The following is a 26,460-nucleotide window of genomic DNA, read 5'->3' on the forward strand; positions in this document are numbered from 1 at the left end:
GCTTTTTTTAAGCCGTTGTGTTAATTTTTTATTTGTTTTTGAGGGAAAAGAGGGCCTCAGCCTATGTATTACATTACATAAAAGCGCATAGAAAAACACAGGAAATCAAAGCGACTCTTCTATAAATTATTCTAATTCCAACCATTTCTTAGCTGCAACGCAGAACAAATGAGTAGCACGAGACTAATTTGGGGGAGGGGAATTTTAGGAAATGGTTTGGGCTACATTGATTTCTTAACTATCATACCTGAATTTCACTGCCCAATATTTGCTCAAATGAGGATCTGAATCAGTAACTCTCTATCCGAACTCTGAGCTTGAGAACCTGTTAACTGAACATCCGAGTCTAAAAACCTCAAATCTAATATACAAACTTGCACTCGATGTCGAGCTTTCAAGCTAGAAGGAAAACAAAGCAGATTACATAAATAACAACATATATATGCTTTATACAAAGACAACATATTCACATGAAAACTCAGTTTCTAAGCAACACATAATTTAGGGTCCAACTGCAAAAGTAGAAAAAGAGAACAAGGAGCTATTACTGAAGAAGATACCAGGAACAACAAATCCTAGATATGTTGCAACACACAACCACTCTTTATTCTTCATTAGCTTCTTCCTTATCACCTCTAGCCTCCTCATCGCTTCTTGCTGAATTCTCTCTATCTCTACCCGAGCTCGATTTTGGATTTGGCTCTGATGGTTGATCATCTTCCTCATCAGATTCCGACCATGCCCGTCTCTTGCGATTTGAAGGTGCACCCTTTAAAAAGTCAAGCAGACGAATTATTGTCACTGAAGTTAATTCTACATTTGACTCTCGAATCTTCATATTTCTAAAATTAGACCTCCAAATCTTCATACTTGTTTGAAATCGGGGTCTTATTTTATTTAAAAACAACTTAACAGATTTGGGGTTGTAAATTAAAAATAGTTAATAATACTATGGCGTTATTTAAAATAATTTAATGAATTTTGGGGGGTCTACTTTATAGGTACGAAGATTTGGGGGTCTAATATAGAAGTAACAAAGATTTGGAATCTAATATAACAAAACCCATTCAGAAAATATAGAAGTAACAAAGATTTGGAATCTAATATAACAAAACCCATTCAGAAAATAAGAAACCCAAGAAGGTAGGGCTGAATTGTGCCCTGTAAACTAGATTGGGCATCCATGTTTCTAGGTTACAGTGAAGTATATCATCACTTACCTATTTAATATATTTACAATGAAAGAGAAACATATTAACGATATTTAAGATACGACGGGGCCAAGAAAGATAAGTAGGCTTAGGAGTTGGGAAAACCTTGTTGTAAGCAATTAAGAAGGATATGATAATTGTAAACTTCATGGAGGAGATAGCCCCTAACAGAACTAAAACGAAGAAATACACTCACGTAACCCACCCAAAAAATTTGTACAAAGGTTAAGTCATTTGTTGTAAAATGCAAGAGGAAAAGATATTACCATGTCTTCTTCAGCATCAGAATCTTCAAGACCAGAAGCGACAAAATTATCTCGTGTTCTGTCTTCTCCATCCTCCTGATCATTCATTGGGTTCACATCTTCTCCATCCATTTCTTCATGCTCATCCTCCATTTCAGCTTCTTCTTCTTCTTGTTCTAGTTCAAACCGAGTCTTACTCTTCTTCTCCTTCCTTCTCCTTTTCTCACCCTTCTTCCTCCTCCTCCCACCATCTACACTCTCATCATCTTCACCCTGAGTTCTTTCTTTCCGCTTAGTGCTTGGAATGCTAACGGACTTCCATTATTCCTACAGAACATGAATGCCGAACATGGATTGAGACCACCATGATGAATGTAAGAAACTTCTAAAATATGTACCTAGCTAAAGCCAAACATTCCATCTTCCATCAACTTCATGCCATATCACTGGTATTGATGCAAGTTCAGATAATGCATATGCCAGAAAGGTTCAAATCAAAGTACATAAAAGCATAGGATAATGAGAAATACTTTCATGTTCTTTATGGTTATGTCATGTAAAGTTAGCAGGATACTTCTATAAGACTTTTTCTACATAAAACACTTTGCAAGAGAAGAAATTGCATGTGTAGTAGGCAGACGAAAACCTACCTTAACATGCTCAAAATGTTCCTCCTGCTGCCTCAATTGTTTAGCTCATCTTCATGCTTTCTCCTTTCTGCCTGTATCGATATAAAATAAAATTATCGATAAATATGTGAAACCTGAAATAAATGGACAACTGGACTACAGAAAAAAAATGAATCGTAAAGGCCAAACTATGAATTAATGTTATGAGTTATACTTTGCCTGAAATTTCCTCTGTTCTTCAGCCTTTCGTCTAGCTTCCTCAGCCAAGCTAACCTGACGAGCAAGCTCTAACCTCTGACGGTTTTGCTGCTCTTCACACTCAGCTACTTCGCAATGAATCTTAGCAGCATCAAGCAGGTGTTTACAATACTCTACATGGGTCTCTATCTTCTTCTTGTCAAACCCATGAGTGTGGTAACTGGATGCTGCAGACAACTGACTAAATACACGAACTGCATTTTTCAACTCTGCAACAGTTGATCACACCTGAAATTGTTAAAAAAAGAAAAATTATAGTACAATGAATAATCATGGAAATAATAATAACATAACTATACTTTTCGTATCTCAAAAAAGAAAACGAAAATGTGCATAGATACAACCACAGAAGCAGCATAAGAAACCGCCCGCCCACCTACCCATCTATAACGCCGTCCATGACCAAAAAATGAAAAAAGGAAAGAAAGAGGATTCCTAAACATCCTGGGATACTGTTACAGAGACACATTGCAAAAATAAAAGAAAAAAAAGAAGGAAAAAAAAGAAAGAAAAGTAGAATACTACACAAGCACACGAAGCGCGTGTTGAGTGAAGGACTTCTGAATGCAGCAATGTGATTATAGAATCAATACACATGCCTTATTTGTTTTATTATATAGTTAGGGTTATATAACAGATCTCAGAGGAAAATAATGTTTAACAATCAGATGAAACTATGAATTCTATGATAATAAATAGCTATCTAAAGAACAGAAGCATATGACCTCATCTACAGTTCTCTTCGGCTTTTGTAAGGTTGACGCAGAAAACTTCTGCAATGCAACCCCAACATCAAACCGGAGTGTATAATTTGAAGGTGCCAAATGAATAGCTCTGAGCAAGGATTTTTTACATTCTTGCCACTGTTCAGCCTCGTAATGAGTACGGGCTAAATATAGAAGAATCTGTGTGTCCGTGTTGTGATAGAACTTTTGCAAGCAATTTTGGTACTGTAGAAAAGCAATAGTCACACTAAGTGATGAAATAAACTTTTAGAGGAAAAAGAATGAGATCATGTACTTGCCATTTTCACTGCCAAAGAGAAATGACCTTGAGCAAAATAAACATGAGCCAAATTTACCCATACATCCGGCACCTGAACAAAACGCTTCCTGAGGCAGTTTCTTGAACCTAAATTTCAAAATTAAGACCGCCATAAATAAGTTAACGACTATAGAAAAGAACTTATAGATAACCAAACCTGACCTGTGTAAATATATCCTTTGAAACATCAAAGTAGCCTTTTTCAGGCAAGACAAGTCCAGCACCATTGGCAGCATACAGGTTCCTAGGACGCAGCATTAATATCTTTAACATGTCAATGCCAATTAAAACAAAAAATTATGACTAAGGTGCAGTTCTAATCATTACAAAAACAAAAAAAGAATTGTATACATTAAAGTTTAAAAAGGCAAAACTGAGGTATTTTTTAAAGCAAATGTAAACCTCAGGGTATCAAACTTAATTGGTGGGTATTAGAGTGTGATTAGGAAACTAACTAATAATGAAAGCTTTCAGTAATAAACCAGATCCCAGAGCAAGCAGGATCCCACAATTTGAGGCTCCGACCGTGCCCATAAAAATATTATGATCTTATCTCATCAAAACTTATGGACGACTCTTTTGATGTAGCCTGCCCATCATTTTATATAGAATTTCACTGCCATGAAGAAAATATCTTCATTTCCAGTTATTGTTGAGACTCGGCAAGTAGTCCAGAAAAGGGCTCCTCCCCCCCAAAAAATAGAATACTCCTTTCAAAAAGATTATTGGTAAATGCAACTCATTTGAAGACAAGTAAGAATACAAAGAACTAAATGTTTTCCATAAATCCTTGTTGTCATTAATAAATACCAAGCAAAATCCTTATGTAAGAATATTTTTGTTTGACACCATAGCCACTTTTTCTATCTTAACTTCTACATGATTTAAAATGCTTGACTTTTGATCAAGATTAGCAAGATAGTATTATGACAGAGAGGCTTGAGCTAAGCTAACCTTATATAGTCAAATATAGCAAGATAGTATTATGACAGAGAGGCTTGAGCTAAGCTAACCTTATATAGTCAAATAAACAGGACACAGAACTGGATGAAGGAAGATAAGCTAACCTTATATAGTCAAATAAACAGGACACAGAACTGGATGAAGGAAGACAACTCAATATTGTACTTATCTACTGCAGAAGCTTATGGACACAAGTCTTTATTTTTATAGTAAGGTATATGCTCATAAGTCATAAAATAGATTAGGTAATAGTCAGTTGGCACAACATAAATAATGACATAAATATTAGGGAGTAAAATTAAATGCATCAAAGACAAGAACACCATAAAAAATGTCAATTCACTGCATCAGTCTGATAGTAGCAATGATATACTATGCCCGCTAAACTTCTCTTCAAGTATAAGGTGTTTAAATAGGAGAAAACACTGCAGTCAAAACCCATACCCATATCTCCTAAATTATGGAAAAATCGACGCCTGAAATCTTTACCAAAAAGACCGTTGAAATAAGCGACGGTCGACCGTGAAAATCTCGCGGTCGACCGCGAGCCACTTTCTAGGCTCAAAAATTTTCCAGAGAGTCTTGCGGTCGACCGTGGACTTTCTAGGCTCAAAAATTTTCCAGAGAGTCTTGCGGTCGACCGTGGCGGTCGATCGCGAACTGATACAAGCTGACACTATTTATAAAACCTATTTTGGCACTTTAAACAATTTGTAAAAATATTCAGATGACCTCCAAAAATTGTGTAACTTTGTCAATTATTTTTAACACTAAAAACAAACTGTTTAGAAAAGAAATTTTGCAAATAGGTCCTCATACTTATGAAAAATGATATTTTATCAAAATACTTAAAAAATATAAGTATGAAAACATGTGTGTGATATCCCAATAGCTTCAAATAAAATCTAAACTACTTGCCTACATTCTAGCACTAGAGAGAAAAGAAAAACTAGCTAATATCCTCACATAGAGATACATTTCTTTGAGTCTTAATATAGCTTGAGTTGATGAAGCTTATGACTTGATTGTATTGTTCTTGATTAACATTTGCTTCATCACTATGCCTCCTCCTCCTCCTTTGGATATCATTGTTATAGCGCATGTTCCATCCAATCCTTCATAAGTGGTACTAACAAGCTTGATATATATGTTTACTACAATATCACTCAATCAAACAATTAGTACCGATAATGGTGGTTGTAAATCATCGTCAAAACATAAGGGCTAACACACTAAACCCCGAACAAATTCCCCCCTTAAAAATCTAGGGTTAGGGTTTCGATCTCGTCTGTAACTCCATGGAAAAGCTCTTATCACCCCCTCGAGCCCCATTCGCTTTCTTGCCGCCCTTTTCATCCTCTCCCTCTTCGACTTTGATTAGCAGACGATCAGGCTAGCTAAGGTTTCAGATTCAACCCACCCGTACTCGGCGATTCGAACTACTTAGGGTTTTGCTGAGCAGTTCTGAAGGAGTCATGACTACGAAGGTAAAGATCTCCATTCTCGGTTTCCTAGCTGGGGAATTTTCACGAACACAAGCCCTGCCTTTTATTTACTACATGCTTGTTTTTTGCTTTTTTGTTATTATTCCGTTGCTAAGTTTTCTTAAATCTCATATACTATAATCTTTAAATGTTTTTCAAAAGTGGCATCTTTTGGATTTTTGAATAAAGATAGAAATTTTTATAAGTTTACGGGAGGGAATATTTTGCGATAGAGCATAAAACTTTTAGTAAATAATAAATATCATATACTATAATCTTTAAATTGTTTATTTAGGTCATGCTTATTAGTGTGCTTTCTTTTACAATCTGACAAAACGTCCAACCTCTGCTTTGATATAGGTAGCAGTCTTCATTAAAACTTGTCATAGTGTAGTCATGTCTTGGGTAATGGAGAAAGATGTAACTTACAAGTAAAAAAGGTTTACCTCTTTCTCCATTACTTATCATGATCTGACAAAGCTAGCCACTGAAGTTATATTTTCATGTTGGCTACTTAGTGCAAAATGCTAATCTGAAGCGATTCTTTTTTAGGTAAAATGATTTCTAAAATTAACAGAAATACCTAAAATCAAGGAAGTTTAATGCTTTAGCAAGAATGGCAGGTCTTATTTAGAAAGTATAGTTAGTGGCTTCAGCAAAGCTGATGCTCTTGAAGTGAAAAAGATTGAAAAAGTAACTAACCACGATGTTAAGGCAGTGGAATACTTCTTGAAACAGAAATGTCAATCCAATGCTGAGATTGCTGAGGTGAGTTTTTGATGTTCCTTGTTGTGGGTACTCTATGCTTCCTCTTTTTATAACTACGACTAACTGTGGTTTCAAAGATTTCATTTGATGCTTAATATTTGACATCAGATTCTACAAAATTCTTTTTTAGGTACTGGAGTTTTTCCATTTTGCTTGTACATCAGAGGATATAAATAATTTAGCCCATGCATTGGCACTGAAGGAGGCGTTCAACACTATCATATTTCTTGTGATGATTGAGTTGTTGAATGCAATATGTAAATTAGCGAAGGAAAATGCTCATATCTCTATGTTGTCTCGCACTCATGGATAGGTATTTTCAGTTCTAGATGAGAGGCAACTCTTGTTATAACAGAATACCAACTTTTTGTTGATTAGATGTTATCTACAAAAACTTTAATGCTATATACGCATAATTGAAAATCTTATATTTCCCTTTTATTTGTGTTTACACATAGAAGGACATAGTTTATTATATATATTGATTAAAAAAAAGAATCAGAAGCCATTAGACTAAGAAAATGCAGAAAATGCTTCAAGGAAAAGGAAAAATTCTTTTTCATTTCCATGAACTAATTTATTTAGCAATCCTAAATTCTTAATGAAATTTATCCCAAATGGAGAAGGGATGCAACTGACAAGAGCACGTTTAGAGAATGATTAGAGAAGTGGGAGTACTCAAAGAAAAACAAAGTACTCTTGGGTTTAAAAAGTTAAACTTAATCTAAGGTGCACAGGATAATATTCCACTAAGAATTTTTCCCTAATGTCCTTGTGGTGGATTTTTTTAGTTGAAATAACTCAAAGATTTCTGGCTGGTCATTTCAGTGAAATTTTTTATACAAAAGTAAGCTTTTTTCTAGGGGGAGGGGAGGGGGGATATATAGAAATAATTAAATAATGATTACATGCTGAAACTCAGGAATTTTCTACATGGGGCTATGTATAATTACTGGTTTGATAAAGATTATACTGTCTATCTTCGTTCATATATGTTTGCAGGACATGTTATACATTCCTTTCTTCATGAGTTTTTAGCTTGATGCTATGAAATAAATTGAATGGAACCTTTTTAATCTGAAGGTTAAAAATAATATAATCATGTCTTTGTTTCTTATTTAGTCCTACATCAGAAAATGAGTGAGAAGTTAAGTTGCTTAAATAGGTATGACCAAGACTCAAGTGTAACACGGCTAGTTGATTTAGGCAATGTATTGAGCCAAACGTGTTGCACTTGGTGGGTCCCACGACTTGTACTGCACCAATGGGCCCGGCGGCCCGGGGTGTGACAAATTGTATCATAGCAGTTACAAGTTGGAAGTGTGGAGCTAAGTGCTATGCGAGCCTAAGTGCTATATTGCGTGAGTGCGGTGGGAGCCACCACTAGAGTCCACATAACCTAGTGATACCGGGATGTGCCAATTATCATGTCATGATGAGGACGTCGCTTATGTAAGGTGGGGTGTTTGTGACACTCCTATTTAGTTCAACATTAGGAAATGAGTTAGAAATTAAGTGGCTTAAATTATTTAAGTGTAATATCGGTTAGTCGATTTTGGCAGTAGATTAAGCCAAACAACACGTTACACTTGTTGGGTCCCACGGCTTGTACCGCACCAATGGGCCCGTCAGGCCGGGGCGTGACATGGCCAATATTAGAAGCGGACATATACTAAGTTGACTGCTCAAAGCATACAGTTGAAATATCATATTGATAATTTTCATTGTTATGCTACATGAATAAATGATTTGCTTTTGTAATAGGTTTATGTGGTTTAGTTCTGATATCTTCTAACTCCCTTTGTAGCCTGCTTCACCCACTACTTTGGGAAAGGAGATGGCAAATTTTGCTTTCAGACTAAGTGAAGTAGGGAAGACCTTTACAGAAGTGAAAATATTGGGCAAGTGTGCTGGAGCTGTTGGAAACTACAATGCACATAAAGTTGCATATTCTGATATTGATTGGCCAACTGTTACAGCTGAGTTCGTGACCTCTTTGGGGTTAGGTTTCAACCCTTACATGACACAGGCATGTTTATTTACTTCTACTACTTTTCTCTTTGTAAGGTTTTACCTATCTGATTCATTTCAGCTTGATGGATCTTTTTATGTGAAATTAAGTAGTGCATAGACGATTTTGATATGGTTTTTTCTTTGTGGATGACTTGGACAGCTTTCATTAATGGGAGGAGTACTTTATTTACCTGTACTTTTTTAACACTACTGCTTGTATTCATTGTTCTCTGCTTGAACTAGTTTACTAGTAAACAATCCTCGTGAAGATTTAGGCAACTATACAAACTGTAAAAGTGTATAACTAATAGAGCCTCATGATTTTCTTTAAGATGAGTTTTGCAATCGACTCAGGTGACTGAAATGTAGGTTTTTTTTTGCCATTTCACGTTTCAAGAGCTTATAAAAGGTGATTCATATAGTAAGTAGATATTATCATGTGCATGCTTGATAATAAGTAGATATACTTGCAGGTTATGCATCTATCTTGGAATTACAGTACCTTTATCAATTAGCCTACTCTACACTAACCAGTTAGTGCATAAATAATAATGGAATTGCAGCGCCAGCTAATAATTTTGTTAAGTTTGTGTTGTCTGAAAGGTTACGTTAATGTGGCCTACTCTACACTTGACTTGCATGCATACTCTCCATCTTAGCCTGTTGCTTGCTCCGTATTCAGATTGAGCTGCATGACTATATCGCAATGCTTTTCAATGCAGTTATTCAGTTTAATAACATCCTGACTGATTTTGATCGGGGCATATGGAGCTATATTTCGTTAGGCTATTTTAAGCAGGTAACTTTCTTATGCTTGACCACTATACCCCTAAAATATTAGGACCTAATTTAGTTCCCAAACTTCCAATTTGGAACTAAACGATTTCATGATAATTTTGCTTTCCAGATGACCAAGGCTGGGGAGATTGGATCTTCAACTATGCCTCATAAAGTTAATCCCATTGATTTTGAGAATAGTGAGGGCAACTTGTGTTTGGCTAATGCTATTTTATCTGCTAGCTCTCAGCTCGAAATTGCCCATCTCTCGTATGCAGGTGTGTATCATTTACTTTTCTATCTTTATTCATGGTTCTTGAGAAGTACCTAATGTGAAGTTCAGTGCTATATCACAGTTCAAAAAACACGTCTTAGTGTCTCATTCTGGTAAAGTGATACTATACTTATTGCATGTGTAATCATTGACAGAGGGATTTGACCGATTCCACTGTTTTGAGGAATTTAGGTATTTGACCTGGGTATTATCTCATGGCATACAAAAGTACACTACAAGGAATCCGGAAGATTTAGGTTAGTAGTAAAACCTGTATGAGATGGTTATCACTAGAGAACTAAATATAAAGCTAGATGTGTTATTGGTAGGAAATGTGCCACTGTCGTCGTTCTTTGCTTCATGTATGTTGTTTGTTCTGTTCTTTCTTTAACTATTTGGGTTGGGCATATGTTGAATTTGAATTCGTCACTAATGCAAGATGCTAAATTCTGTGAATTACAAGATCATAGAAATGTAGATCCATTTCAAGATGAATTCTTGTCTTGCTGTCAACATAATTTCTATCCAATGTACATCCATCTAATAATATATATGATTTTACAGATGTTTAAGTTTTTTTCTATATAAGTATTTCTTTTCTAAAATTGTACTAACCATTTCCCTCAAAAATATTATATGAACTATGTCTTTGCTATCCTTTTCAATTTCCTTTAGATCTATTATTTGGGATCCATAACTATGATATCTGGCATGATTCTTTTGACAAACCCGTGTAAGTGTGACCCGACCCGACCCGTTTAACCAATGAGTCAATGCGATTCGACCCGTTTATTAAACGGTTTACCTGACCTGACTTATATAACCCGAATGACCCGTTTATCAAATCTAAGTTCAATATCATGGGTACTATATAGATCAAGATGAAATTCTTTTGACTCTTTCGACAATCACAAGTCAAAATAAGCAATACCGCTACATAGATTGTACAAGAGATTGACCCTTTTAATAAACAATCCTAATTAAGGATTAGGTTACCGCTTATTCAAAGCATTATAAACCATGGTCCCTGCATTTTTGGCCATCGCCTCACTCCGACGAACCCCCAATCCCTCTGATCCTCGCACGGCATAAAAGTCAAAACCGGATAGAACCTGGGCTTTAGAAAAAAGCCAGCGCACTCCCAAGCTGACCTCTGACCCTTCAACCCCGCAATGTAGTTCCTCCTCAGATCCAGAGCTCCACTCTCGACCATATCCCAGCAGCTCTCCCCCATCGAGGTGAAGTAGTTCCCCGACATTGACAGGTTCTCCAGCTTCCCGCAGCTCGCCAGGTCGCATAGCACGTCGGGCACCAATTTCCTCCCCTTGTCTGACCTCCCCTTATCCTCCTCCGATCTCATCCGTATGAGTAGAACCGCGACCGATCTCGACCGTTAAAACGCTGGCTCGCTATTGATGAGGGCTGAGACGCGGCCGACCGTGTCGGAGATGCTGGACCTGGCGAGAAACTGGGGGTCGAAGGAAGAGGAGAGAGAGAGGAGAAGGAGGAGGATGAAGACGACGAAGATGATCTTCATATTTGGAGTTTGCAACCCATTTAGAATTAAATGGGTCGGTATTGGGTTACACGGGTCAGTTCGAGTCAACCCTAATTTACCCATCTAATAAACAGGTCAGTTCGGGTTGACCCGTTTATGACCCGGCCCATATAACTCGACCCGTACCCAATATAAATGGGTCTGGTCGGGTCGGGTTGATGGGTCGGGTCATAATTGTTAGACCCTAGAGGGGGGTGATTAGGGTCTTATACTAATCTAATCCCAATTAAAAGCTAATTAAAATTATGTTGATCAATTTGATCTTGCAAGAAGAAATATGATATGGATATGAACAATAATGATGAATAAAATATACGCTAAGCAAAACACAAACACACGATATGTTTACGAGGTTCGGTCACCACGACCTACGTCCCCGCTCCTCACCTCGAAGAGATATCCACTATCACAATCCGGTTTGGAAGCCGGAACTTCTACACAGTCGGTTTACAAGATCACCGAAAAAACTCTCACACTACACAAACACTATGTAATCACACTTTACACACTAAGTGTAGGAACCTAGCCCGTGTCCTCCTCCTCAAGTGCTCGATTACAACCTCTCCCTAGGTTCATCAACCGACGCCACTCCTATTGGATTCGACCCCGTCTCTTGCCTCACACTTCTCTCGGTGTACAAGTGTATTACAAGTGATTTTCACAAATAAAAGTTAAATACAATGATTTGTTCTCAAATAACAAGTGAGAACACAATGAAGCTCACATTCACTAAATCACACCCCACAACCCACACTATATGGTATGAAAATATTAAGCTCAATAAGTGTGTGTGATAACAGTGAATGAAACTCAATAAATATAGCTAAATGAAATGAAAATGAAATAGCAAGGTATATAAGAGTTTAGAAGACTTCTCAAACAAGAAGAACAGTAGATGATGATCCCAATAGGATTTGAAGGCCACTTCTTGTTGTAGAAAAACTTCTCTTGAAAACTGATTGATGAAATCAAGTTTAAACAGCTCTTAAACACACTTAATATTTTGTTAAACACAAAACATAGATTTCTTAGTTCTTTGGAAGAAGAGCAGCGATGGAGTATTTATAGCACCCCAATACAACAGCAAAAACATAAGTAAAAGACCAAAAAACTAATTTGAAAACAGCTATAAAAACTAGCTGTTAGAAAAGTACTGACAGTTTGGCGGTCGACCGGTCCGGTCGACCGTGAAGAATAAAGTTGGCGGTCGACCGCACCGGTCGACCAGGAAAGTCTCTGGATGTTTTCACGGTCGACCGGTGCGGTCCACCGCGAGCACATAAAAGCCATATCAGGGAAAAATTACATTGGCGGTCGACCGCACCGGTCGACCAAAATCTGATATATATTATATGATAGGTTTTTGGGCTGTTTTGAAAAATACATTAAAAATATCAAATCAATTTCAAAAATAGTGAAACTTTAGGGAAAGTTTCTAAATGATGAAATAAACATGTTTGAAAAGGAATTTTTGGAAAATCAATTTTCGTTTGTGTAAACTCCCTGTTTTTGAAAAGTGTTCAGTAAACCTGTATTTCGTGAACATGAAAATTGATTTAAGGCTTGTAAATATGTATATATATATTATGCATGTATTACATGTATATAATGAAGTATGAAAGAGCTGTAAACATGAGATAAGAGATATTGTAACAATGTTTGATGAAAAATTAATTATATGATAGAAAACATAAAAAATCGTGTTAAGTGTACATATATTGAGCTTAGATATAATCATACAATATATGTTAGTAAACCAAACTTATACCTAGGTAAATCCACACATATGAACTTGAATCTTTAATGCTTGATTGACGTGTGTTGAAATACCTAAAAAGAGAAACATAAACATAAAACTAGAGAATATATTAGCGATAAATTGTTTGACAAATCATCATCAAAACTATAGGGTCAACAATCTCCCCCTTTTTGATGATGGCAAACAATTTATACATGAATATGAATTGTAAACTGATAAACCACATGTAAGCCAAACATGAATAAATCATACATGAAAGATCACATAAATCATATATGAATATATAAACCATATGTGGATTTTTCTCCCCTTTTGACAACATCAAAAAGGGAAAAAATAAAAATAGGAGCAACGCCCCCCTGCATATAAGCACAGATAGAAAACCAAATGTATGCCAAAAGCTCCCCCTGTCAAATAGAATAAATGACAACTAAAGAACATATATAGGAGCTAAACAATAATTATCCATCAAAAAACAATCATAAACAGTATATAAATCAAAGAACTCATCATTAGCAACGTATTTTCCACAATCAAAGCATGAACATTGTTTCCACCATGCAAAGATCATAGAAAAGATAAACTAACACAATAAATCACAAATCATCACTTAAGCATCAGAAACTTTATAGATTTTCATAAACATAGTTTGTTCCACAAGACTGCAAACCATACATAAAAAGTCGCATAGATCCACACAAATATAGAGTTATTACACTCAAACTAAAAACATAGATATCAAGTTTTACAACTCAAAATGGAACATCACCATAAGCATAGAAATCTATCAAAAACTCCAATAAGCAGCAAGATCAATCATCACCATCACCATCATCATCACCATCATCATCACCATCACCATCACCATCATCATCACCATCAGAAGAGCCAGAGCCATCAGCAGGGCCCTCCTCAGAATCAGACTCAGAACTAGAAGAGGGATCCGGAATCCCGAGAGACTGACGCTGATAGGATAGAATGGCCCTAACATCCCTCTGGATAGTTGAGACTTGCTTCTGAACACTTGAGAACTGAGTCTCAAGACGATCCAGATGGTCACAAATATCAGAGATGGACGAGGAAGAAGCTCTAGACCGGGAGCGAGATGGCAGAAGAGGATCAGATAAGGAATAGGAAATCTGCATCCGGGAAAGAGAAACCTTATCAAAGAAGTCCTTCTTAGATTCAATTTTAGGTTCATTGGTGAGATCAACACCGAAATGTTGAGGGATAAGAGTGATGAAGGAGCCAAAGGGTAGAAATTTGAAATGCTTCGATGCCATGTTTTTAAGAAAAACATTTGCCCAATCTACTTTTATTTTGGTAAATATGGCATATACAGCATTGATCTTGTCAGAAGCAAAATGATCGAAACTACAGGTTTTAGGAATCAAATTTTGAGCAACTATTCTAGCAGTGAGTTTGGCATTTGGATTAAGAGAATTGTTGTTCATTGGATAAGTGCAACCGGGTTCAAACATGAGGTGATTTACAACTGGATCATCTAGTTCAATAGACATAAGGTCAACTTCACCTGTTGGGATTTTTAAAATCCCCGCAAGTTCGTTGGCAGAAAAAGAAATTTGAACTCTTTTAACAGATGTACTAATGGTCTGAAGACCATCAGCAGAGGATGATACAGATAGGTTGGCATAAAATAGATAAACCAGAAATGGGTAATAAGGAACTTTTCGTTCCTCATCTAACAACCTAGCCAACCCAACATTATGAATAATTGTACCAGTGTAATATATGGCTAATTGGTCGAATTTGATATATATGGTGGGTAGAATTTTCAGTTTGCACAATTCCCTATATTTCTTAACTAGGGATTTATATAACAGAAAATCCTCATAATGAGAAGCTTTGATAGAGGAGGAACTAGATACAGGTTTTGATCTCTTTTTAGGAGGCAAGGTAGATTAGGGTTTTGAAAAGATATGAGATATAACAGAAATTTAAACCCCCTGGAAACAAAAAATAGCAAATTAAGAACTGCCCTAAAACAGAAACCCTAGATTGAGAAAATAAACATTAGATTAAGGAAAAGAAATCAAGAGTTGAGAGAGTGATTACCTAGCAACACCCAAATGAAAATTGATGGAGGAAGAAACCGAATGAGATCAGCGGACGATTGAAGCGGGCGACCGAGAGGGATCCGATCAGATTGGGGAAATATCGAACTTGGGGAAGAAATTTCGAATTAGGGAAGAAATGAGGAGTCAGGTCTTAAAAGAGATGAAACAAGAGGCTAGGATCAGTTTAAAGATTAGATCAATGGTGGTGAAGAGTTCGGGTCCAAAACAGTTATCCATTAAAAAATCGAAACCCGATAAAATCAAAATATCGATGCTGAAAAAGTTCTTGCGGTCGACCGACGCGGTCGACCGAAACAACTTACAGAGACTTCGTCGGCCGACCGGGTCGGTCGACCGTAAGAAAATGAAATGCACAGGCAATGAAAAAAAATTGGATTTTGAGAATTTTTCAATTTAGACCTTTAAGAAATTTGTTTTATAATATACTAAATGTTTTATAAAATATATATAAATGTTTTTGGCTATAAAATTATACAAATAATTTATTTTAGCTAAACAAAAAGATTTATATTCAAAAACCAAAAGTAAAAATAAAAACGAACAAAACAACAAAAATGATATAAAAATCATTTTGGTACCACTAAACTTTGGGACATGACCCCCATCATTTAAATCCAAGGCCCTAGGGTTATGAACCCGCTTGGGTGTGTTTTGTGCATCGATATGATCAAAGCAAAAATTGTAAACATGACCCATACGATTGCAATTTGTGCAATGTAGAGGTTTGAATGGTTTACGTTGACCAAAATGGAATGCACGTGGTTCATTTGCAAAAATAGATTTTTCTTTGTAATTATTTTGCAAACGAGAATTTCTTTTCAAATCGAAACAAAACATGGCCAAATGACCAAAACGACCACAATAATCACATTTATACACATGAGCATGTTTATGATTTACACTATGTGTGTGTACATGTGTATGTGATGAAGAAGCTTGATGGGATGCACAATCATGAATATGCTTGTCAATTTTTGATGAATTATGACAAAATTGAGCTAAATGGCCTTTAAGACCGCAAGTAGAACATTTGTGAATTTTGTCATACATATGTGCATAGTGAATAGGTCTCTTAGAAGAATTAACATTGAGGTTTGCACATAAGTCCATAAGCTTTTTATTATTAGCAATACAAGTGTTTAGTGTTGAATCTAAGGTAGATATCCGTTTTCTTATTTGATTCAACTCATCATTGTGCATACAAGCATTGCTACTAGAAGTAGAATAAACAAGATTACTCATCATGGATTTCAACTTATCTACTTCTAACATAGCATTACGTTTTCATGAAGCAAACTAGCATTTTCAATTTTCAAATTTTTTCATTGCATTCTTTAAGAATTATATTTTCATTTGCAATAAAATTAAATTTAGTGGCTAGTGTTTCATGAGTGGATTTTATATTAACATACTTACTCTTTACATCAATATAGCAATTGTGTAATATTTCCACACCATTTTGATTTTTCCAAAATGAGAACAACATAGGGATCCTCAATAATTTCCCATAAATCAAATTGATTAGATTGAACGAAAAGTTTGAATCTAATACGCCATTGAGCATAGGGGAAATTATCCAAACGAGGAGCAATATTAATAGCATATCCTAAGCAAGATGAATCATTCATATCCATAGAGATGAAATGCAAGAAGCACAATTAATCAAAATTAGATTAGCACAAATACAATAACTTGGATCTTTAACTCAAGGCGGTTAGTCCTTAAATCAAAGAGCACCAAGCTCTGATACCAATTGTTAGACCCTAGAGGGGGGGGTGATTAGGGTCTTATGCTAATCTAATCCCAATTAAAAGCTAATTAAAATTATGTTGATCAATTTGATCTTGCAAGAATAAATATGATATGGATATGAACAATAATGATGAATAAAATATAAGCTAAGCAAAACACAAACACACGATATGTTTACGAGGTTCGGTCACCACGACCTACGTCCCCGCTCCATACCTCGAGGAGATATCCACTATCACAATTCGGTTTGGAAGCCGGAACTTCTACACACTTGGTTTACAAGATCACCGAAAAAACTCTCACACTACACAAACACTATGCAATCACACTTTACACACTAAGTGTAGGAACCTAGCCCGTGTCCTCCTCCTCAAGTGCTCGATTACAACCTCTCCCTAGGTTTGTCAATCGACGCCACTCCTATTGGATTCGACCCCGTCTCTCGCCTCACACTTCTCTCGGTGTACAAGTGTATTACAAGTGATTTTTACAAATAAAGTTAAATACAATGATTTGTTCTCAAATAACAAGTGAGAACACAATGAAGCTCACACTCACTAAATCACACCCCACAACCCACACTATATGGTATGAAAATATTAAGCTCAATAAGTGTGTGTGATAACAGTGAATGAAACTCAATAAATATAGCTAAATGAAATAAAAATGAAATAGTAAGCTATATAAGAGTTTAGAATACTTCTCAAACAAGAAGAATAATAGATGATGATCCCAATAGGATTTGAAGGCCACTTCTTGTTGTAGAAAAACTTCTCTTGAAAACTGATTGATGAAATAAACTTTAAACAGCTCTTAAACACACTTAATATTTTGTTAAACACAAAACTTGGATTTCTTGGTTCTTTGGAAGAAGAGCAGCAATGGGGTATTTATAGCACCCCAATACAACAGCAAAAACATAAGTAAAAGACCAAAAAACCAATTTGAAAACAGCTGTAAAAACTAGCCGTTAGAAATCAGGAAAATACAACTGGCGGTCGACCGCACCGGTCGACCGAAATCTGATATATATTATATGATAGGTTTTTGGGCTATTTTGAAAAATATATTAAAAATATCAAATCAATTTCAAAAATAGTGAAACTTTGGGGAAAGTTTCTAAATGATGAAATAAACATGTTTGAAAAGGAATTTTTGGAAAATCAATTTTCGTTTGTGAAAACTCCCTATTTTTGAAAAGTGTTCAAAAAACATGTATTTCGTGAACATGAAAATTGATTTAAGGCTTGTAAATATGTATATATATATTATGCATGTATTACATGTATATAATGAAGTATGAAAGAGCTGTAAATATGAGATAAGAGATATTATAACAACGTTTGATGAAAAATCATTTATATGATAGAAAACGTCAAAAATCGTGTTAAGTGTACATATATTGAGCTTAGATATAATCATACAATATATGTAAGTAAACCAAACTTATACCTAGGTAAATCTACACATATGAACTTGAATCTTTAACGCTTGATTGACGTGTGTTGAAATACCTGAAAAGAGAAACATAAACACAAAACTAGAGAATATATTAGCGATAAATTGTTTGACAAATCATCATCAAAACTATAGGGTCAACAATAATTTGCCACCCCTACATTTAATCAAGTTTATTCTGAAACTTGCCCAAATTAGTTTGAAGTTTAAATCAAAACTATAGGGTCATCAATATGGCTCATTCCAAATTACATATTTAATAATGACATGACTCATGAAATTACACTGCTTTGTAACTCTCTTCGTTTCTTAATTCTTTATTTCTTCTCCATCATGTGTAGGTAAATGAGTCTCGTCTCAATGAAGACCTGGACCAGGTGTGGGAGGTGCTTGCAGAACCAATACAAATAGTAAGTCCTGACAGTGCACTGCTTTTGTATAATTTTTCTTTTTTCTGCTTTTGTTGGTTATATGATGTAATATCAAAGGTCTGCTTGTATGTTGTATTGTTTTTGAAGGTTTTATATAGGACATCTAATTCCACCTTCCCTAGTATTTTGACTATATGTTGGGAAAGATGACAGTCCAAGAGAGGGGTATTTTCACTCGAAAACAAATAGAATATAATTACATTAAGTCTCAATGATGGTCTAGTTACGAACTATTGTTCTAGCATTCCTTCTTAAGCTAGAAGAGCATACAGACCTGTCATTTTTAGCTAGTTAAAACTAAGTAAAAAATTCCCTTCCCCTTCCTCCCCCTAACCCCCCAAAAAAGGTAATGTTTTAGGGAAACCGTTACCTATCTGTTGAATTGACATATGAAGTGACATTTTGCTCAATATCATTTCATAATGAACTGACAATCAATCTTTATATGCTTCCTGTTCTCATGAGACTTAGTCTGTACCATTGGCAATATACGCCAGAACCTGATTATTACGATGTTGTTTCCATCGAAAGTAGTCTTCATTATCGATTCCATTACGACTTTAATCATTTACAATGAATTCAAATTACGAAAATATATATTACAACTCTCTAGAAAATAAGCACAAGATTTGTTTATCAACTCTTTCTTGTGGGGGGTCTTCGCATGTACCGGGGATGTTAATATCCATGGACGACCGCGGATCAGATCCGGTAGTCGGAAATTTAATAGAGCTCCTACTTCACCAAGGAAGTATTCCCTCAAAGCACTGAAATCAATCAAGTGAAATCAGTAGCTCTTCGTGATATTAAGACTAAGCCTAATCTCAAGGAACGGATGGGGGGATACGGGTTCAGATCCTCCGAAAGCCTTCCTCTTTATGCTGAAGTTTGTCGGGATCTGATTAACCTTCACTAAAATTTCATGCTCCTTGACACCTTAATCTAGCAACACCTCGCCCTCTTGATAAATTTCTAGATCAATAAAATGGAGGCCTTAAGTTCATATTTATAGGGCTTCAGATGAGGGTATTCGGATGAGAATGAGCGATTTGGCCTTATCTTCAGTTAATAATGGCCTAAGCATGTTTGTGGATTCAAGTCAGTTGGGAACCCCTAGAATAGATAAATCCTGAGAAAACCAGTCGAAAACCGTCAAAATGCATTTTCGGGTCAAACCTACACGAAACAGCTCGTGCTAACGGCGCGGCCGCGTTCACCCATGGGTGAACCGCGCGACCGTCGTTCACCCTCTTGGTGAGCCGCGCGGTCCGTTCGGTTGACCTCTTGGTGAACCACACGCACGCAGGTCACCAGGTGGCGACCCACACCCCCACACGAGTTGAGACTCTTTCTCTCTCTTTTCCTATTTCGATGTTTTGTTGACTTGTACACTTCGTTGAGGCTGATTGACGAACGCGAGCTGACTGACGTGCATGTGTTGACCGATGTGTGCGACTCGATTGACGTGAGCGTATTGACCGACACGTGTGAGTTGATTGACGTGCGCGTGTTGACCGACACGTGTGAGTTGATTGACGTGCACGTGTTGACCAACGCGCGTAAGGTGACTGGCATGAACGGGTTGACCGACGCGCGAGTTAATTGACGTGCGCATGTTGACCAACGCACACGAGCTAACTGACATGTGCGTGTTGACCGACGCATGCGAGGTAACTGACGTGCGTGTATTGACCGACGTGCGTCAGTTGATTGACGTGCGTGTGTTGACCGACACGCACGAGCTAACTGGCGTGCACGTGTTGGCTGACGCGCGTGAGGCAATTGGGTAAGCCTTCTTGACTCGTCCACTCTTTGCTTCGAGCTACGTGCGGGCTCTCACAGGCAATTTTAGACGCCTACAGATACCCCCTCCAAAGTGTTCCAGCCTCATTTTTTTATAGAGGAGTCTGATATGCTTTGGATATGATAGACCTCCACCTTCAATCAGTGTCAAAGGACCTACAACGTGTTTTATTTCTTGACTTCTCCACATTTTAGTCCACTCAGTATTTTGTCGAATAGCTGAAATTCTTCTGGTGCTGCGTTTATCGTCTGACCGTTGTCGAAGTCTCGAATCAAAATTGATGAGTTGATTTTGGCTCGTGTCATTGAGTTGACTTTGAACAAATTATCTATGCCGTAACGCATTGACCGGCATTGACCTAGGGCTACGTGTTGACCTTAGAGTTTTGTATCGATCGGCGTTGACTTTCATCGCAACGTGTTGACCTGAGGATGACCGGTTTATACTCGTATACTCATGGGAGTTTTGGGAATACCCATCGGAGGTTGTTTGGTTATCATTAAGAATGTTACACGTAATATTCTCTTGGAACTTCCCGTTAAATAGTGGGAAGCAGTTTAGACTCGTATACCCCTTGGAGTTTACGTGGGTTCCGAATATCTCGAAAGTGGGTGAAAATGCCGTGAAGCTACCCAGAAATATGAAATTGGGTCCTAAATATTTTTAAAGTGGGCAAGAGCAGACGGGAATACAACAAAAACGACCACCAGATCATACCCGACCCATGCGAACGCGTGTCAGGTGGATCCGAACCGCACGAGCGCGGGTCAGATTGATCCGACCCATGCGAACGCGGGTCAGGTAAATCCGACCCGTGCGAACGCGGGTTTGAGCATCGACGAGCTTCTCCTCCTCCTCGATTCTTCTTCGAATCCAGGTAAGCTTCAATGTCCTCACTTCAATTTGGCCGAATCTTTGAGTTTTGACTTAATAGTTGAAACCCTAGTTCTTGAATTTAGGAAAAAACCAAAAGCTGATCTTGGGCTTTGATGGTGGCCGAATTTCTTGGCTTTGGTTGTGTGCATGACTTGATAACTGAAGCCCTAGGTATTTAATCTTGGGGAAAACTAAAATTTGGGTTTGGGCTTCAAATGATGGCCGAAATTTTTGAACTCTTGTTTGATGATTAATAATTTGAATCTGTAGTTCTCAAAATATGCATGGCCAAAATTTTTTAACTCTTGGTTGATGTTGATGATTGGATCCGTAGTTCTCGAAACTACGCATAGCCGAGGCCTTTGATTGTTGTCCATGTTCATACTTGAGATTTGAATCGATACTCATGCTCTCAAATTTTTAGTAGATTTTGTAGACTTCTAAAGTAGTTGATATTCCTTGACTTGTGAGGGGATTCCCTGAACTTGGTTGTGTATGAGAACTAAATCGAATTCTCGATTTAGGAGAAATATAGATGCTTTAATTCTTGACTTGTATGACCACCACCTTTTACTTTAATTTAGTGAGCCTTAAGCTTTGTTAGCCTTGAAATTGATGAACTGAAGCTAGAATGAAGCTTAGCTTTGAACTGTTTGTCAACATTGAACCCCTAGGATGTTTGGTTGTGTACATGACTTAATATCACTTAATTCTTGCTTATACTCATGTATGTATGATTCTGAAACTCAAGTCAATATCCATGCTCTAATTTCGGATGATTCAGTGAGCTTGTAATCTGCATGTTGACATGGTCAAGACCCTATGTTTGACTTTGCGACCCTCAGCCTGATTTTCCAGACTCCAATTTGCATCGGAGACGTTTCATAGGTTTAATTGGACCTTTAACTAGAAGATTTCATTCTGTAGAATTTCAGTCAAAGATTCACAATTTTCCTTTTAATCTCTGATTTATTTATGTATCTTGATTCTTGATCTGACTGAACTGTTGATCTTTGTTGCAGATTAGCCATGTCGACAAGGAGATCATGCTTTCCGAGGAGTCGATCGACCACTCAGCCTCCTGAGAGAGAACCTCTCTCTTTTACTGGTAAACTTCTATAATTTCCCACTTGTGAATTTAGTATTTATCATATCACATTGCAATATTGCATCCCCGCTTTGTTCTCCTTCGTGAGGCAACTGGGAAGAGCTGATATCCTCCTTTGTGGGAGTGGACGTTTTTATATTACATCCCTGCTTTGTTCTCCTTAGTGAAGCAATTAGGAAGAGCTGATATCCTCCTTCGTGGGGGTTGATGCTTATCAGATATGTTTTTGCTTGGTCAAAACGCATCTTAAGGTAATATGGGGCGATTTTTTGCCATATAATATTCCGTAAGATAAGGTGCATCACCGTGCTATTTGCTTGACAATGTACGTTATCTTGTGTGTTCGTGATACAGTTAAAATCGTCTCGCCAATTACAAAGTAGTGACTTTATCTTACGGATGGGTGAAGAGAGTTCAACGTCATGTGTTGCCTTAATATTTCTTCATAACTGCATTTAATAAATACGCATTATTCATTTTAGTTGAATACCCCGCGATGCCATTTTCTCCATTCGAGATAGATGGCTATAGGAGTATATATTATACTGCTGTTGACGATCCGGCATTGATTCCGTCCACCTCTTAATTTGCTTCGGATCTCCCGGATGAACTATCTAAGCTGGTAAGGGAAGGGGATCTTTGCATCACACGCTAGCTAATTACTGATGCGCCGTTCACAAGAGATACAGATCCTGCTCATCCTCTAAGGAAGACTAATGTTCGGGGATTCAGTGACAGATCCAACCACCATAACTCTTGAAGATGAGCGATGGTTATATAGGGATGGCACAACTTATTTATACCTTCCTCTGTTTGCTCGTACGGTGAAGAATCGCTTCGCCAAGCTAGGGCGAGAGCTACCTGTCAAAAATTATAGATGTCATGGCTGGTCTATTTCATCAGATAAATCATGGTGGGGCAGGATGACAGGTTATGTTCTCCACCGATGGGGTGCTGAATTGAAGGCGATAGGATTGTACGAAGCTATTCATGCTACCCAATACGGATTGCCGATGAATGTTCTGCACTTCACTAGATTAATAGAGCTATACAATCCAGGTACCAAATCTTTTTCTTACTCAGAACAGAGAGTTAGGACTACCTTTCCATGAGATGCACAGAGTCTCTGGACTACAAATGGGAGATATACCATATCAGGAATATTTTCCCTCTAACTGGGAGCTACTTAACTTGAAAACCCATAAACCTGCTCGGTATGACACATTACGGGAACTTACGTGTCATTAGCAGATAGCGTTAGCCAGCACCAGTCTAATTGCGAGAAAGAAGTCTCTTCAAATAAGCTTGAAACAGTTCTCTGGCTATTTATTTAAGAACCTGGAAAAACTTGACGAGGCAGTTTGTGAGTTGCAACTGCTAACTCCCTCGGAGATTAATGAACTGATTAAGAAGTGCGGTGCCCGCTCCTACACCATCGCGAGTGCTCAAGGTAGATTTCCTACGGGGACTAAATTTAAATTTTTTTTATGGTATGCCCAGAAGTCCATCCACCCCAAAACTTTGTTGGTTGGATACATTGCCCTTTGGTTGAAGAAGTGTGTGGTGCCGTATCAAGCCTCCGATGCTTTGCCGATAGAGGTGTTATTTATCATCGTTCAGCTTGCCTATGAAAAAAGCCTATCTTTTTTGCCCGCAATGGTCACCGATATCCATCGTGGGCTTCGCCAAGTGGTCATGGTTTTTACTCAGGCGGAGGATACTCTATCTGATAAGATCCCTATGGCGAAATCGGAGCTTCCTTACACCTATCTGATGAGGTGGCTGGTTCTTCATCGCCCTGATCTGATGTCACCCCCCAATGATGTAGATCTATCTATTCCTTTACTGCGACTACTCGAGGCCTGCAAATGGAAAGCTCGAGACATTTCAGAAGTTAGGAAAAGTTTGCATATGCACAAGGGTTGGGTGATCAATCCATGCTTCCCTCGATTTGCCAACAAATCGGACTTCTCTTGTTGTTGGCTGTTTCAGATGGCTCATGAACATAAGGCCAGGCCATCTCATTTTTTGATACGAGTTGCCGTGCGAGCACCCTTTGGTCGCGGAATTACCAAAAGGTGGGTTGAGAAGAGGATGACCAAACACAAGAACAATTCAGTATAAGGCGAAGGAAAATACCTTCTCTAGATTATGAAGAACAAAAGATTACAATCTCTCCCTCACAATCTCACTAGAATCGAGAACAACCTCTCAACTCTCTCTCTCTAAACCCTAATATAATTATTAGAATTTCTCTTGATCACTTCTCTCTGAGATCTGATTGTTTAGAACACTAAAACAATCCTATTTATAGATGTGCAAACGTGGATGGCAAACTTGTAAATAAACAAGCCCAAAAGAATCAGGAATCCCTGTCAAAACAGAATCCAAAACGAAACAGGAAACCTAGAAATTGCGATCCGGTCGACCGCCAGACTTGGTCCGGTCGACCGGCCAGAGAGTTTTCTCAAACCCTGCACCGTGCAGGTTTTCCGGTCGACCGACATGTGTGCTGCGGTCGACCGGCCAGAGATCTGCCAGTTTACCTTGTTCTTTTGCGTTTCATTCCTGTTGACTTCTTTCACCGTCTTCTTTGGCTCCATCCATGCTCCTATTCCCAAGATATGAGAATCTTCTATCCTCAAGCTCCCATGAGGATCGCTAAGCTCCTGAAGAGAAGATACACCCGTATCATGGGTCCCCCCTTTAGGAACTTGAAGTCCCGTTCAAGTTAGAACTGAAACTGAGGGAACTCATGAGCCCCTCCTCCTTTTCTGAACCACCTGGCCTTGCTAGGAATCTGATCTCGACGTCCGATCGAAAATAACTCATTCATCCCGCGTCTCATCGTAGTCACATCTCGCTCTAAGTTGCAATCCTTAATCGATGGCTTTTCTGGAAGTCTAATGCATAGCGAGACAAACTTCTTGCTTGCATTCACTAACCTCTTCGCTCGCGTCACCGTTCCCAAGCTTGTCTCCCTCGGAAGAGATACCGAACGAAATATGAACTTTTCACCACCCTTGGTGAATGTATACTTCTGAGCCCGCCTCTCGTAGATCGCATATCTATCCCATAAGTACGGATTGCCCAGTATAATCTGACAAACATCCAATGGAACTACGTCGCATGTGACCTCGTCAATATACGACTCATGGAGCGCAAATCTTACAGTGCATTGATCAACTACACATAGCTTCTCCTCCTTCTGAATCCACCCCAATGGATAGGGCTTCGGATGCTTGACCGTCTTCAGACCCAGCTTCTGAACCAAGGCTTCGGATATCAAATTCTTCTCGCTGCCCGGATCAACTATGGCATCAACCAAACTGGTCTTCACTTGCAACTTAAGAACAAAGAGCTGCTCCCTCGGGTCGTCATCTTCTTTCGTGGCATGTTTCCCCGTCATAAGATTGAGACTGCTATTAGGCTCTATCATCCCCGGGACTTCTTTTGGACCTTGAGCTATCATGTATGCCTTTTTCTCCTCCTTCTTCTTCAACCCTCTTGGTTTGAGATGAGGATACTTCTCCCAGCACCGATCAGCTTCGTGCCCTGTCTTCTCGCAGTGACTACAAATCAGCCCTGCTTTCCCTAGATCACCCTTCTTCTTCTCCTCCTTAAACTGAGAACCACTAGACTCGCCTCCAACTTGCTTTGCATCCCCCTTTGCTTCGTTGCTCTTCTTTTGCTTGCCCTCAATGGCAATGGCCTTCACGCTCGCATCTGCAATAGTCTCGACCGTGAATAACCTCATCTCCTTTCGGATGTAATCGCTCAATCCCGCCATATACTTCATGAACACGGAATATTCCTCTGTCACAATGTTAAGGACCATCGCCTGCTGCTGGAACTCCGTAGTGTATTCTTGAACGGTTTGATTGACCATTTGGTGCAAGCCATACCACTTGTACCAACGTTCTTCAAGGAATCCCACCGGATAGAACTG

At 38.0% G+C, this 26,460-nt stretch overlaps 1 pseudogene; it reads right to left on the bottom strand.

Moving 5' to 3' along the window:
• The window catches only part of LOC109845849, an 82,249-nt pseudogene continuing 56,444 nt past the window's right edge, over nt 656-26,460 (bottom strand).

This window comes from Asparagus officinalis, chromosome 6, assembly GCF_001876935.1.
Source record: "Asparagus officinalis chromosome 6, Aspof.V1, whole genome shotgun sequence".
NCBI lineage: Eukaryota > Viridiplantae > Streptophyta > Magnoliopsida > Asparagales > Asparagaceae > Asparagus > Asparagus officinalis.